Source organism: Hippopotamus amphibius, chromosome 2, assembly GCF_030028045.1.
Source record: "Hippopotamus amphibius kiboko isolate mHipAmp2 chromosome 2, mHipAmp2.hap2, whole genome shotgun sequence".
Lineage (NCBI taxonomy): Eukaryota > Metazoa > Chordata > Mammalia > Artiodactyla > Hippopotamidae > Hippopotamus > Hippopotamus amphibius.
Window position 1 is genome coordinate 46,199,207 of NC_080187.1, and position 15,118 is coordinate 46,214,324.

The 15,118-nt window shown below is 36.5% G+C and overlaps 1 protein-coding gene across 2 annotated transcripts in view; it reads left to right on the forward strand.

Annotated features, from left to right (window-relative positions):
* Positions 1 to 11,921, forward strand: part of C2H9orf40 (chromosome 2 C9orf40 homolog) — a 31,663-nt gene extending 19,742 nt beyond the window's left edge. The window contains exons 4-5 of one of the 2 annotated variants that reach the window (XR_009051319.1): positions 11,141 to 11,229; positions 11,749 to 11,921. The gene's annotated coding sequence lies outside the window, so the exon portion shown is untranslated. Of the gene's footprint in view, positions 1 to 11,140; positions 11,230 to 11,748 lie in introns of those variants that run through there. The other variant, XR_009051320.1, reaches the window with a different exon arrangement.
* The last annotated feature ends 3,197 nt before the right edge of the window (positions 11,922 to 15,118 follow it).

A 15,118-nucleotide genomic window follows, 5' to 3' on the forward strand; every position in this document is an offset into this window, starting at 1 on the left:
AGTAGTTGTGCCACATGGGCTCAATTGTTGTGGCTCACAGGCTCTAAAGTGCAGGCTCAATAGTTGTGGCACACAGGCTTAGTTGCTTCTCGGCATGTGGGATCCTCCTGGAGCAGGGATCGAACCTGTGTCCCCTGCGTTGGCAGGCAGATTCTCAATCACTGCGCCACCTAGGAAGCCCTCAAATTCACATTGTTTTTAGAACACTCTTGAGTTGTTTTTTTAATTAATTATTTATATTTTGAAGGTAGGTTTTTATCCATAATAATAATTACCAATCATGAAATTTAACATCTATTCACAAGGACAGACTTTCACAGAATCTTCACTGTAGACTGTGGTAAAGAAGAGCAAAAAATTCACAAGTAAAATCTTGTAACCTAAATAGAACTTAAAATATTTGAGGAGTTGGCAATTTATAAGAAAACTATAGTGGGTCCTTCCTCAAACTTTCCTCTAAGTGTGAAATGTATATATTTGTACATTGGATGAAAAGAGACTCATGCTCAGAGAAAGGCAACTAAATTTCTTCAGTACCATCAGGGGCTCTTCCTTCTGATATTGATCAAACATCAACCAAAAGGTCTTGGGACAGCTGGGAAGCCTCCATGCAGGTTTCAAGGCTGCTGCAGAGCAGTGAGATATAGGGTTCCATCTCATTGCATAGAGTCCATCTGCTCACCAGCAGGGAATTCCCTCAACTTTGTTCTGATTTATCAGTTTTTGTAGGACATTATTTCCTTGAAAGCTTGCAGGAGCTTTTATTTGTTGCCACTGTTGTAGAATTTCACAATAGTTTGACTCTCATTTCATTCTTTGTGTTGGGTGCTCATTCAATATGGAAATTTAGGTTCTTGTATTCTAGGTAATTAAAAACATCTATTCTTTGATGATATCCTTGACTCTGGCTTTTCTCTCTATCTAGGACTTCTCAAACTGGTCTATTAATTTTCTTAGCTTTTCCATCCTATTTTTTATATCATTGTCTCTTTGTCCTACTTTCTGGAAGATTTTTTTCAACATTGTCTTCCAACCATCCTATAGAGTTTTTTATTTCTGCTACCAAACTTTTAATTTTTAAGAACTTTTTTTTTGTTCTCAGAATATTCCCTTTAAAATAACAATCCTATACTTGTTCATGGATATAATATATTCCTAACTTGCCAAGTGTAAGAATGATTTCCTTTTTGAAAATTTTTTCTCTTTACTCCTATTAAATGTTTTTTGAAATATTCAATAGCCCTTAGCTATTTGTTCATATTTAAGATTTGGATACTAAAAAGCTCATTACATGCTCTGTGCGTGTGTGAGGGCTGTCAAATGGCACCTTAATTGGAGAGTGGTCTGGCTGGATAATATTTTGAGGAACTCCTGATATTAATACTTTTAGGTCTTTTCTTCCAACTAGTCAGAGTTCCCAGGGAAGAATCTTCTAACCTCCTGTCTGGAAGGGAAGTGCTGACTGAGTGTGCTTTGATTTTCAAGTAAAGAGAAGACTGGTGGTCTAGACATTTATTACATGAAATTTTGATTAATTTCTCTTACCTTAATTTTGCTCAGTGTTTCCTAGTCTAAAGGCTATTTTCTCTTTTTTAAAGGAAATGTTTTTATTGAAATATAACATGCAAACAGAGAGTACACACATAAAAGTGAAACTCACTGAATTCTTACACAGTAAACATACCTGTGTAAGCACCACATAGATCAAGATATAAAACATAATCAGCACCTCTGATGCCTGTTTTATGCATCTTCAGTCATTCTTTGCCCACATCCCAGGTAACTAATATTCTAAATTCTGTCACTTCAGGGAGTTCCCTGGTTGCCTAGTGGTTAGGATTCTGGGCTTTCACTGCCATGGCCTGGGTTCAGTCCCTGATTGGGGAACTGAGAATCCTGGAAAAAAAAAAAATTCTGTTACTCCAGATTAGTTTTTTCTTTTTTTAAGCTCTGTATTGGAATATAATTGCTTTACACTGTTGTGCCAGTTTTTGAGGTATACCAAAGTGAATCAGCTGTATTTATACATATATCCTCATATCCCCTCCCTCCTGCGACTCCCTCCCACCCTCCCTCCCAGATTAGTTTTTGCCTGTTGTTAAACACACACACACAAATACATGTAATTTCCTTTTTTGTTGGCTTCTTTTACTCAACATTTTGTTATTTAGATTTATCTATACTATTACATGTAGCTGTTTATTTTCGTGACTTCAAAGAATTCCACTGTATGAATTTACAATTTATTTTTTCATTTTACTATTGATGGATAATTGAGTTAGAATCAAAGAATTATGGTTCTGCATTTCAAGCACTGTATTTTTTAAACTTTACGGGAGAATAATTGACAAGTATAATTGTGTATACGTAAAGTGTACAACATGATGATTTGGTATACATACATATTGCAGAATGATTATCAAGTTCAAAGTAGTTAACATATACTTAAATACATCACCTCGCGTAATTGACACTGGTAACTCTTTTGTGTGTGTAATGAGAGTACTTAAGATCTACCCTTGACAAGTTTTAGGTACTTAATATCATATTAATAACTATAGTCACCATGCTGTACATTAGATCCCTGTACTTGTTCCTCTTAGAACTGAAAATGTGTGCCCTTTAACCTACATCACCCCATTTTCCTCTCCCCTACCAGTACCTGGAAACCATTCTATTCTTTGTTTCTATGAAATTGGTCAAGTACTATGTTAAATGCTTTATGTGTGCTATCTTATTTATCCATATAATAATCCTAGAGGTGGATACTGTCATTCATACATTAATTCTTTATTCAATTAACAAATATTTATTTATATACCTATTATGTTCCAGGCAGTTTTCTAGGTGTTGGGGAATCAACTAAAAGAAATCTGTGAATAGTTAAATGAAGCAGACAAGAATCTATACCTTTCTGGAGCTTACATTATACAAACAAAATATTTGGTATATTAGATATGGATAAATGTTACTGAGAAAAATAAAGCAAGAAAGGGGATATGAGGCAATGGTGATGAAGGAGAGATGTTTGCAGTTTTAGATAGTGGGCTGAGGAAGATATCAGTGAGAGAATGTCCTCTGAGTCCAAGCTTAAAGGAAATGAGGGGTCAAGCTGTCCAACTCTCTGGAGGAAGAGCATTTTAGGCAGAAGAGAAGATGAGCAAAAGCCTAGAGGAAGGAGCTTGCTGCGCTCTAAAAACAAGGCAGGCAGTGTGGCTGGAAAGCAGTGAGCAAGAAGCAGAGTGCAGGGAGATGCAGTCAGGAAGGCAAAGAGTGGGTCAGATCATGTAGGCCTTGCAGGCCATCCTGAGGACGTTCTTTTTGCCTGAGAAGGAAGGCGTTGGAGTCTTGACCAGAGGAGTGTTGTGATCAGACTTACATACTAACAAAATCATTCTGCTTTATTGAGAATAGACTGAATGGGATAAGGGTGAGGGCAGGGTGGCCTGATATTAGCTATTAGTTTCCCCATTTGATAGATGAGGAGAATGTGACTTGGACATGACCAAGGTCATAAACCCTCAACATGTGGTCCATGGACCAGCAGTATCCACCTCACCTGGGACCTAGAAATGCAGACTCTCAGGCCTCGCTTCAGACCAGCTGAATCTCAATCTACATTTTAGGAAGAGCCCCAGGTGATTCATGTGCACACTGAAATTTGAGAAACCCTCGTCAACTATGAAATACTGTTGTTGAAGCTTATTGATCAGGGGAAAGATACTATTGAAGTGAATTTCTGTGGGAATTTTATTTGGTAGCAAATAGGGAAGAGAGAAGGATACCAACGAGGAGGAAATTACAACTACAATAACCCCAGTAACCCAGAGGTTTGGGGCTGAATGGCTGAAGTAGAATAATGACAGTAGGAGTGAAAAATAATTTAAAAAAAGAAGGAATGGAGGCAAGAGTTTTGTTTTTGTTTTTGCTGCAATGAGCAGCTTGTAGAGAATCTTAGATCTTAGCTCACAGGCCAGGGATTGAACCCAGGCCAGGGATTGGACCCCAGCCATGACAGTGAAAGCACTGAGTCCTAACCACTAGACTTACAGGGAATTCCCAAGAGTTTTGTTTTAATAAATTTATTTATTTATTTATTTATTTATTGACTGCATTGTGTTTTCATTGCTGTGCACGGGCTTTCTCTAGTTTTGGGGAGTGGGGACTACTCTTTGTTGAGGTGCACAGGCTTCTCATTGTAGTGGCTTCTCTTGTTGTGGAGCACAGGCTCTTGGCACGTGGGCTTCAATAGTTGTGGCACATGGGCTCAATAGTTGTGGCTCACGGACTCTAGAGCACAGGCTCAATAGTTGTGGCACATGGGCTTAGTTGCTCCGTGGCATGTGGAATCTTTCCAGAGCAGGGCTCAAACCCGTGTCCCCTGCATTGGCAGGCGGATTCTTAACCACTGCACCACCTAGGAAGTCCCCCCCAAGAGTTTTTTAATGAAGGAAAAAAAAATACATAAAATTTAGGCAATTCTTAGATATACTAGTGGGTGAGAAGGGACCCTGAAACAGTGAGAGAGTTAGATAAAACATGACACTGAAGTTTATACCAAATAAAAATAAAAATGGAAAGAGTATAGATTAAACATTGTAATGCAAATCAGAGAGTTCTGGCATATTTGTTTCTAAGTTACACTACTTTGAGCCTGAGAAGGATTGGTCTGTTAAATAGGAATAATTATAGTGCCTACCTTATAAAATTGCTGTGAAGACTAAATAAGAAAATGAATGTAAAGCAACCATGCAGTGTTTAATGGGTACTCAATAAATGGTGGTGTTTGGGTTCCTCACACACACTCTCTCCTCCAAAGAAAGCATTTGTTGGGGAGGAACGTACTTCTCTCCTCTGGAAGGAATTTTGAATGGGGTAGAAGGTGATAAACCTGATGGCATCTTTCTAGAATGGGTGGGAGAATATAGGAGAATGAGTGGTGTCTACTGTCCTCCAGACACCCAGTTACCACAGTGATCTGTGAGTTACCCAGTAGCTGTGAGGGCAGATAGAGCTGTGTAAGTTCTTCCAGTCCGAGACATTTCCTGCTTGAGTTCAGTTTCCAGCTCTAGGCTTCATTCCCTGTCCTGGTGTCCCACCTTCCCTGTTTCTTTTGAACCCGGATGGGATTCCTTCTCTCTGCTCAAATGTCAGATATGAAGAGTTCATTACTTAGGGACTTCTCTGCAACCCAGCACCAACTCCCCAGTCTGGATGAGGATGAAAGCATCTCAGATAGGACTCAAGTAGCATCTTAGAATGATGCCTAATGCTGGCATTGGGGTTATTGCAGCTATATCAAATTAAAGCATGAAAAGATATATCTGATCTGACCATGCAAAAGTAGTGCTGGTTTTAGGCACTTGTATTTTCTTATCATTTAGGTCTGATTACATTGTAACATCATGAGTATGGCTGTCATTAACTGACTCTGAGTCAACTGAACGTGAACTGTGATCGTCTGTTCATGTGTGTTTATTATGCTTTAATTATAGTAACCTCATAATATTCATGATAAACAATAGGTAGTGATATTATATGTCACTAAAAACAGTTAATATTAGGCTTTGCCATATTATGGAGATAATATAATCCTTCCTTGAAAGTTTCACAAGCCCATTCCTGGAAACTACATTTTTTGGCAGGGGGATGCTATGCTTCCTTTTTATTTTTTTTTTGCTTTCTTTTTTTAAAAATGAAGTATATGTGATTTACAATATTATGTTAGTTCAAATGTACAACATGGTGATTTGATATTTTTATAGGTTAACTCCATTTAAAATGATTATCAAATATTGGCTATATTCCCTGTGCTGTACATTATATCCTGGTAGCTTATTTATTTTGTACATAGTAGTTTGTACCTCTTAATCATCTACCCCATCTTGTCTCTCCCTTCTTCCCTCTCCCCATTGGTAACCACTAGTTTGTTCTCTATATCTGTGAGTCTGTTTCTGTTTTGGTAAATTCATTTGTTTATTTTTTTTGATTCCACATGTAAGTGATAACATACAGTATTTGTCTTTGACTTATTTCACTAAGCATAATGCCCTAAGGTCCTGTCCTTCCATGTTGTTAAGAAATGGCAAAATTTCATTCTTTTTTCTATGGCTGAGTAATAATCCTTTGTGTATGTATGAAATATATATATCTGTATATCTATAACATCTTCCTTATCCATTTGTTTGTTGATGGACACTTATATTGCTTCCATATCTTGGCAATTATAAATAATGCTGCTGTGAACATTAGGGTGCCTATATCTTTTCAAATTAGTGTTTTCATTTTTTTCAGATGTATAACCAGGAGTGGAATTGCTGAATCATGTGGTAGTTCTATTTTTAGTTTTTTTTATTTTTTATTTTTTATTGGAGTATAGCTGATTTATAATGTTGTCATTTTCAGATGTACAGCAAAGTGAATCAGTTATACATATACATATACCCACTCTTTTTTTTTTTAGGTTCTTTTCCCATATAGGCCATTACAGAATATTGAGTAGAGGTAACTGTGTTACACAGTAGATTCTTATTAGTTATCTATTTTATATTTGTATATGTCAATCTCACTCTCCCAACTTATCCATCTCCCACCTTATCTCCTGGTAACCATAAGTTTATTTTCTAAATCTGTGACTCTACTTCTGTTTTGTAAATAAGTTCATTTGTACCCTTTTTTTATATTCCACATATAAATGATATCATATGATTTTTGTCTTTCTGTGTCTGACTTACTTCACTCAGTATGACAATTTCTAGGTCCATCCATGTTGCTGCAAATGGCATTATTTTGTTCTTTTTTATGGCTGAATAATATTCCATTGTATATATGTACCACATCTTCTTTACCCATTCCTCTGTTGATGGACATTTAGGTTGCTTCCATGTCTTGGCTATTGTGAATAGTGTTGCAGTGAATATTGGGATGCATGTATCCTTTCAAATTATGCTTTTTTGCAGGTATATGCCTAGGAGTGGGATTGCTGGGTCATATGGTAGTTCTATTTTTAGTTTTCTGAGGAAACTCCATACTGTTTTCCATAGTGTCTGCACCAATTTACATTCCCACCAAGAGTGGATAAGGGTTTCCTTTCCTCTGTAGCTTCGCCAACATTTGTTATTTGTGATCTTTTTGATAATAGCCATTTAGGCATGAGATGATAGCTCACTGTGGTTTTGATTTGCATTTCCCTGATGGTTAGGCTGTTAAGCATCTTTTCATGAGTCTGTTGGCCATCTGTATATTTTCTTTGTGAAAATGTCTGTTGAGGTTTTTTGCCTATTTTTAAATCAGGTTGTTTGTTTGGTATTGAATTGTATGAGCTGTTTATATATTTTGGATATTAACCCCTTATCAGTGGTATCACATGCAAATATTTTCTCCCATTCAGTAGGTTGTCTTTTCATTTTGTTGATGGTTTCCTTTGCTCTGCAAAAGCTAAGTTTAATTAGGTCCCATTTGTTTATTTTTGCTTTTGTTTCTGTTGCCTTAGGAGACAAATCTAAAAAATATTGCTACAATTTATGTCAAAGAGTGTTCTGCCTATATTTTCTTCTAGGAGTTTTATGGTCTCTGGTCTTACATTTCTGTCTTTAGTCCATTTTGAGTTTATTTTTATATATGATGTAAGGAAACATCGTAATCTCATTCTTTTACATGTAGTTGTTTGGTTTTCCTAGCACTACTTATTGAAGAGACTGTCTTTTCTCCATTGTGTATTCTTGCCCCCTTTCTCATAGATTAATTGACCATAAGTGTGTGGGTTTGTTTCTGGGCTCTCTCTTCTGTTCCATTGTTCTTGTGGCTGTTTTTGTGCCAGTACCATACTGTTTTGACTCCTGTAGCTTGTAGTATAGTTTGAAGTCTGGGAGAATGATACCTCCAGCTTTGTTCTTTTTGTCTCCAGATTACTGTGGCTATTTGGGGTCTTTCTTTGCTCCATATACATTTTAGGATTATTTTTTCTAGTTCTGTGAAAAAATGTCGTGGGTATTTTGATAGGGATTGAATTAACTCTGTAGGTAGCTTTAAGTAGTATACACATTTTAATAATATTGATCATTCTAATTCATGAACACAGCATATCTTTCCATTTCTTTGTATCATTTTCAATTTCCTTCATCAGTATCTTACAGTTTTCAGAGTATGGGTCTTTCACTTCCTTGCTTAAGTTTATTCCTAGTTATTTTATTCTTTTTGATGTGATTTTAAACAGGATTTTTTAAAATTTCTCTTTCTGATAGTTCATTTTCAGTGTAATGAAAAGGAACATATTTCTGTATATTAATCTTATATCCTGCAACTTTTCTGAATTCATTTATTAGTTCTGGTAGCTTTTTGGTGGAAACTTTAATGTTTTTTATATAAAGTATCATGTCATCTGCAAATAGTGACAGTTTTACTTCTATTCCAATTTGGGTGCCTTTTATTTCTTTCTGTTGTATGATTGCTGTGGTTAGGACTTCCAATACTGTGTTAAGTAGAAGTGGCAAGAGTGTGCATTCTTATTTTTCTCCTGATTTTATAGCAAAACTTCCAGCTGTTCACCATTTATTATGATGTTAGCTAATGGGTTTGTCATAAATGGTCTTTATTATGTTGAGATATGTTACCTTTATATCCACTTTGATGAGAGTTTTTATTATGAATGGATGTTGAATTTTGTCAAATGCTTTTTTTTTCTATGCCTATTGAGATGATCATGTGATTTTTATCCTTTTATTAATGTGGTGTATCACATTGATTGATTTACAGATATTAAACCATCCTTGCCTCCCTGGAATAAATCCCATTTGATCATGGTGTATGATCCTTTTTATATATTGTTGGATTTGGTATTTATTTATTTATTTATTTATTTATTGGCTGCATTGGGTCTTCGTTGCTGTGCACAGGCTTTCTCTAGTTGGAGTGAGTGGGGGCTACCCTTTATTGTGGTGCACAGGCTCCTCATTTGGTGGCTTCTCTTGTTGTGGAGCATGGGCTCTAGGTGCATGAGCTTCAGTAATTGCAGCACATGGGCTCAATAGTTGTGGCTCATGGGCTCTAGAGCACAGGCTCAGTAGTTGTGGCACATGGCTTAGTTGCTCTGAGACATGTGGGATCTTCCTGGATCAGGGATCGAATCCATGTCCCCTGCATTGGCAGACAGATTCTTAACCACTGCACCACCTAGGAAGTCCCTTGGATTTGGTTTGCTAATATTTAGTTGAGTATTTTTGCATCTATGTTTACCAGAGATATTGGCCAGTAATTTTCCTTTTTTGTAGTGTCTTTGGTTTTGGTATCAGGGTAATGGTAGCCTCATAGATGAATCTGAGCCTATTCCATCCTCTTCAATTTTTTGTTATAGTTTGAGAAAGATAGATATTAACTCTTACTTATGTGTGTGGTAGAATTTCCCTGTGAAGCTATCTGGTCCTGGGCTTTGTTTGCTTGGAGTGTTTTGATCACTAACTTAATTTCAGTACTGGTGATTAGTCTGTTCAGATTGTCTATTTCTTCCTGATTCAGTCTTGGAAGATTGTATGTTTCTAGAAATTTATCCATTTCTTCTAGGTTGTCTAGTTTGTTGGCATATAATTGATGGTGGTACTCTCTTATGATTTTTTTAAATCTCTGTGATGTTATAATTTCTCCTCTTTCCTAGTTTGTTTATTTTGGCCCTCACTCTTTTGAGACTACATGTTTTTAATACTTCTCTGAGGTGGTGGTTGCGCTTTTCTGTGTATGTTATTGACCCATTCAGTTAAGGATCTGATGAACCCTAACCATGTTTTCCCCAGGAAAATGCACACAATTGTAAATTTTGCATATAGATCAAGGTGTTCCCAGGACCCTTGGTTCCCTTGAAATTTAGGTTAAGAACTTCAGTTCTGGAAGATTTTGTTTGTTTGTTTGTTTGTTTTTGCTTTTTTCATATGCTTGTGGACACTATTCTTTTGTACAACTAAGTAATCATGACAAATGATTATTCAGTGCTTATTATGATCCAGACACTGTTATAATGATAAGCAACAAAGATGACTTAGAGCTTTCCTTCAACTTCCTAGCTGTTTCTTGTAGCCCAACAAAATGAAGTGAAGCTGTGGTGGTTAGGACTGTAAAGTGCTCAGCATTTAGGCATGCAAAGAATAGTTGAAACTCACTCAAAGTGCCTGTTAAATTTCAGAGACAGGGACTTCCTAGGTGGTACAGTGGTTAAGAATCTGCCTGCCAATGCAGGGGACATGGGTTCAATCCCTGCTCCAGGAAGATCCCACGTGTCACGGAGCAGCTAGGCCCGTGGCGTGTGTGAGCCACAACTACTGAAGTCCACATGCCTAGAGCCCAGGCTTCACAAACAGGAGAGGCCACCGCAATGAGGAGCCCGCACATCACAGTGGAGAGTAGCCCCCACTCGCCGCAACTAGAGAAAGCCCGTGTGCAGCATCGAAGACCCAACGAAGCCAATAAATAAATAAATAAATAATAAAATTTTATTAAAAAAAATAAATTTCAGAGACAAAAGCAATGTAAAGGTGCAGAGGGAAAAACTAGTTGAATTTATTTGGACTTGTTTTATAGCATTTAAACAGTTCAAACTTGCTTTTCTTTGCTGGTGATGGAATTGAGCTCCTAAAAGAATCTTGATAATTTGTGGAAGATACCTCAGGAAGGGTGATAAGAATTCTGAGTCATCAATAAACTTCTAAATCAGCAATCTAAGGCTATGAGGAAAATGAGGTTTATAGTGCAATGAATACAACCAGCAACTAGCTCTTAAACTCTACTCAGCACTGTATTTGAGATCCAGTTTCAACTTTCCTTGGCCATTTGACAGGAAATGTACCATCTGCTTCGCCCTGTTGGTGGAGTGAAAGTCCATTGGAAGCCATGCATTTCCAATGTCATCTCAGAGTCCTGTTCACAAATACTGCACAGAAGTTTATCTAAGTAAATCTCTGCCATTTCTTTCTCATATATGGGTGAGATTTTTTTTTCTTCTACAAGCATTTATGAAGGACTGATGAGGTAGTAGATGCTATTCATGGCAATCATTTTAAAGGAAAAAAAATCCTTTGATGGCTAACTAGTGTCTCCAAATTATGTATACCTATTAATTAGTTCTTCCCCATTTTTCCATGCCCCTGGTTTCCAGAAGAGTTGAGAACTGGTAGTTCAAAAGGATGCTGAAGCTTTAGACACAAGCACGGCTGGGAAGAAAAACAAGGCTGAGAGAACACAGAGGTATTGCTAATGTTACTTTTAAAACGTTGGTATTTAAAGAAAATGGATCTGAATAATGATCTTTCCCTTTAAGGGGATGGTAAAGAAATGAAAAGTAAAAATAAAGCCTTTTATAATAATAGTTTTAATAAAATAACCAGTAACAAAGTTGGTAGAGGTGCTAAATACACTTTTATTTAAAATAACTAAGCACCAGCTCAAGAGGACGGTGTATTCACAGCACACGTGCCCAGGATTGATAGAGTTCCCTCAGCCAATTTCCTGCATCTGGAGAGCTCAAGTAGATGACGGCAACAGGAGTGTTATTCATTTCCCCACCAGGCAATCTAAGTCACAGATTCCTGGTAAGAGAGAAATCAGCCCCTTGGGTTTAAAAGCAGCTAAAAACTTTTTACTCAGTTCACATTGCAATTTCTCCCTTTCAGCTTACGCACATGGAAATTTGTTTAGCAATTCTTTTTACATCACAATTTCCATTAGCTGCTCCCACAAACTTGGGTTTATCTGATTATGTGGTAGATGGAAACCTCAGGATAAAATTCAATGGCTGAAGGCTGAGTGAAATTTACCCTGGCTGTGGTTATGAAGAGGGTAAGTGACTGGACCTCTTTGTTGCTCTTGTGTTTATTTTCTCTTATGCTAGATTTTATACATCATAAAATGCAAAAGGCATACTCTTGAGTTTATAGTTAACCATTTAGTTGTGTTTGGTGGTTGTTTTTAAGTGATAACAGGTCAAAACCAAGAATTTAAAACACACAATTAGGCATACATGCCAAACAAAGTTGTTTCATTTTCCTCCTTTAAAAAAAAATTCATTTCTATTAATTATACAGTTTATTTAGTTAATTGAACTGTTATTGAAATGTCTTTCTGCATTATTGGAATGTTGGACTGTTCAGTAAATGGACTGGAGACAATTTTACATGAACAAAAAGACATAAATAATTTTGATTATTGGAAATAGCCAAGGTAGGAACTTAATGGAATATCTGGAGGCAGACTTCAAATGTCAAATAATTCTAATAGAAATATATTTTATGGCTGTGTGTTTTTATTTAGTAAGATGATTTTTTCTTGTTTCTTGAAATCTATTTGAAGTAGTCATAACAGTTTTATAAATGTAACCTATATCAATATTTTAATTATTGTCTTTCCAGAAAAGGAAAATGATATTTGGGTATAATAGAAGTACTTTCATTAGAAGAGTACTAAGTATGTTCTTGCCCATTTCAATTGTGGCAACCTTTTGTTTCAAGAAAATACAGAATTTCTCTTTTTTTGAGACCTAGAACCATCCCGGGCACATAGAAATCTTTGTGGAATTACCTACTGATTATTTATCTATTTTTAAGTCTGCACTTACATTAATGAATTTTAGAAGATATCTTCTAGTCACTTGTGTTAAACTTTTTATTCAGTACTCAATAAGTCAATGATGAATTAAAAAGGAAGTAGAAAAGGATCTTTATCTGAAAGGAATTTAATTCACCTCTTTCTCACTATGAACCAAACCTTTCCATTTTGGAGAACTTTAATTAATACTTTTCATCTGAGTGTTTGAAAAATTATAGAAAACACCACCTATTTTTTACAACAGTGCTCATCATTGGGAAAATCTGGAAAGAAACAAATCTTAATGAACAGGATAGCGGTTAAAGACAATGGAATACTACATAACCTGTAAAAAAGAATGAGGTGAACCTATATTTATTAACATGAAGCCAGTCCAAACTATATTTCTAAGTTATTTTTTAAAAAAGCAAGTTTCAAAAAAAAAATAGTAATTTAGTAGGTATAGTATATTCTCATTTTTTGGTAAAAACAAATAAACCAGTATCTACATTTACAACGTCTATCGGCATATTTTCCGAATCATTTACAGTGGCCATTTTTAGGGGTTGAATGAGAAAGCTTATCTTCTACTCTGTAGATACTAGAATGTAACTTGTAGGGACTTTTTAAATTTACTACTAAAACCTCAGTATATATAATAGGCACGTGATAAATAATGTTGAATTCATGAATGAAGAGATTTATGTAATATTTAAATTTTTAAAAATTAGCACAGTTGATTTTCAACCAGATAAAATGCACAAAATACCTTATTTTTTTAATTAAAAAATATTTAGGACAACTTTCAAAGCCTCTAATCTCTCTTCCCTTCATGTTACCTCTTCTTCTTTTCTACTTTTTGTAACACTTCCCCTCCATTTTCTAGCTAATTTTGATTCAAAGGGAAATGAAAATGTTATGGTACGTGTGCTTACCTAAGATTTTCTGCCGAGGCATCTTACTTTGGGTTTGACATCCATCCTTAGCAATTCATGCATCTAACATCCTATATCGCTGCTTAGCTTTTTATGTACATGCCATCTTTCCAATTTGATGACAAATCCTGGTGAATACAGATCCTGTCTTATGATCCTTTCTGTCCTCAATGCCTAGCACGGGGCCTCACACACAGTAGCATGGCATTGTTGCTGAGTATTCTTTCCACAGACTTTTGTGCAGTTGTTGATAGTATTCTATCATAATCCCTCCTTCTAGGCTGAGCATGGTGTACAATAGGCACTCAGTACGTTTGTTGAATGAATGACTGGTGATTTACTCTGGCATGTAATCTCTGTGTATATGGGTGATAAATTGGGTTCTGTGGGAGATGAGAGGTGGCTGTATCAGTTTGGCCTTCTTTTGGTTGCCAGTGACAGAACAGCTGACTGAAATTGGCAGAAGCAGAAGCAAAAGGGGATTTATTGGCTCATATAGCAGTTTAATGGCACACCTGGCTTGAGAAATAGCTAGACACTGTGGTACAAAGTGATCTCTCTCTCTGTCTGTCTTGTCTCTTTCTCTTATTCTATTCTCAGACAGGCTTTCTCTTTGAGATTATAAGATAGCTGCCAGAATCTCCAAGAACCACATTCTTTCAGATTCCAATCCAGCAGGAAAAAAGTGAGTGTCTTTCAGCAATCCTAGAAAACTAAATCATCACAGTTGCTCAGAGTGGACCAACAGTAACTGTAGCCAGGAGAGTTAGTGTACTGGTTTTGTGAGCTTCTAGGGGGCAGGAGTAAAGCCTCAAGCAGGCCAAGTGGACTGAGGGAGGGGAGAGGAGGATCCCCAAATAAAAATCAAGGTTGTTGCCACAAGAAAGGGGAATAGATGCCTGATAATTAAACAGCAAATGTCAAATGCAAGGTAATAGGATTACTTCATTCTCTTTTTTCCACTCTCCTTAACATAAATATAAGTAAGTAATCGCCAGGAGACCTCAATCAACTCTAGCTCTGTAAGGATGTGCATATAGATACTGTTATAGAGAAGGCAGTTAGAAAGATGGAATAAGAGAGCTTCTGAATTGATTGAACCTGTAGTCTAATCTAGAGCAGTGATTCTCAAATTTGCTCTATACTGAAATTATCTGGGGGTAATTCTGATGCTCAGGCCACTCTTTATAACACTTGTATCAGAATACTCTGTCTAGCGTTGGAACTCAAGCATCAGTACTTTTAGGCTCCCAGGTGTGTTGTGTTATATGCAAGTTGGAGACCCAGTGGTCAAGGGAGGTCTCAGGGAAGATTTAGAATAATTTTAAAGGTACCTGAAACAGTACCTTGGATGTAGTAGATCCTCCATAAATATTTGATGACTTGATTTAAAAGAAGAAAAGAACATGACTGGGCAAAGGTGTGTGTGTGGCGGGGGGTGGTGATATTCGTGAACTGTCTACTGTGTGTAGGCATCGTGTTCAGTTCTCAATATACATTTTGCACTTGATCTTCATAGTCAGGATTTAAAAGAAACCCAAGTTCCATTTACAGTGTGGAAATAAAGATTCAAAAATGCTAAAGTAACCTGGCAAAAGGTCAACCAATGAGTAAAACAG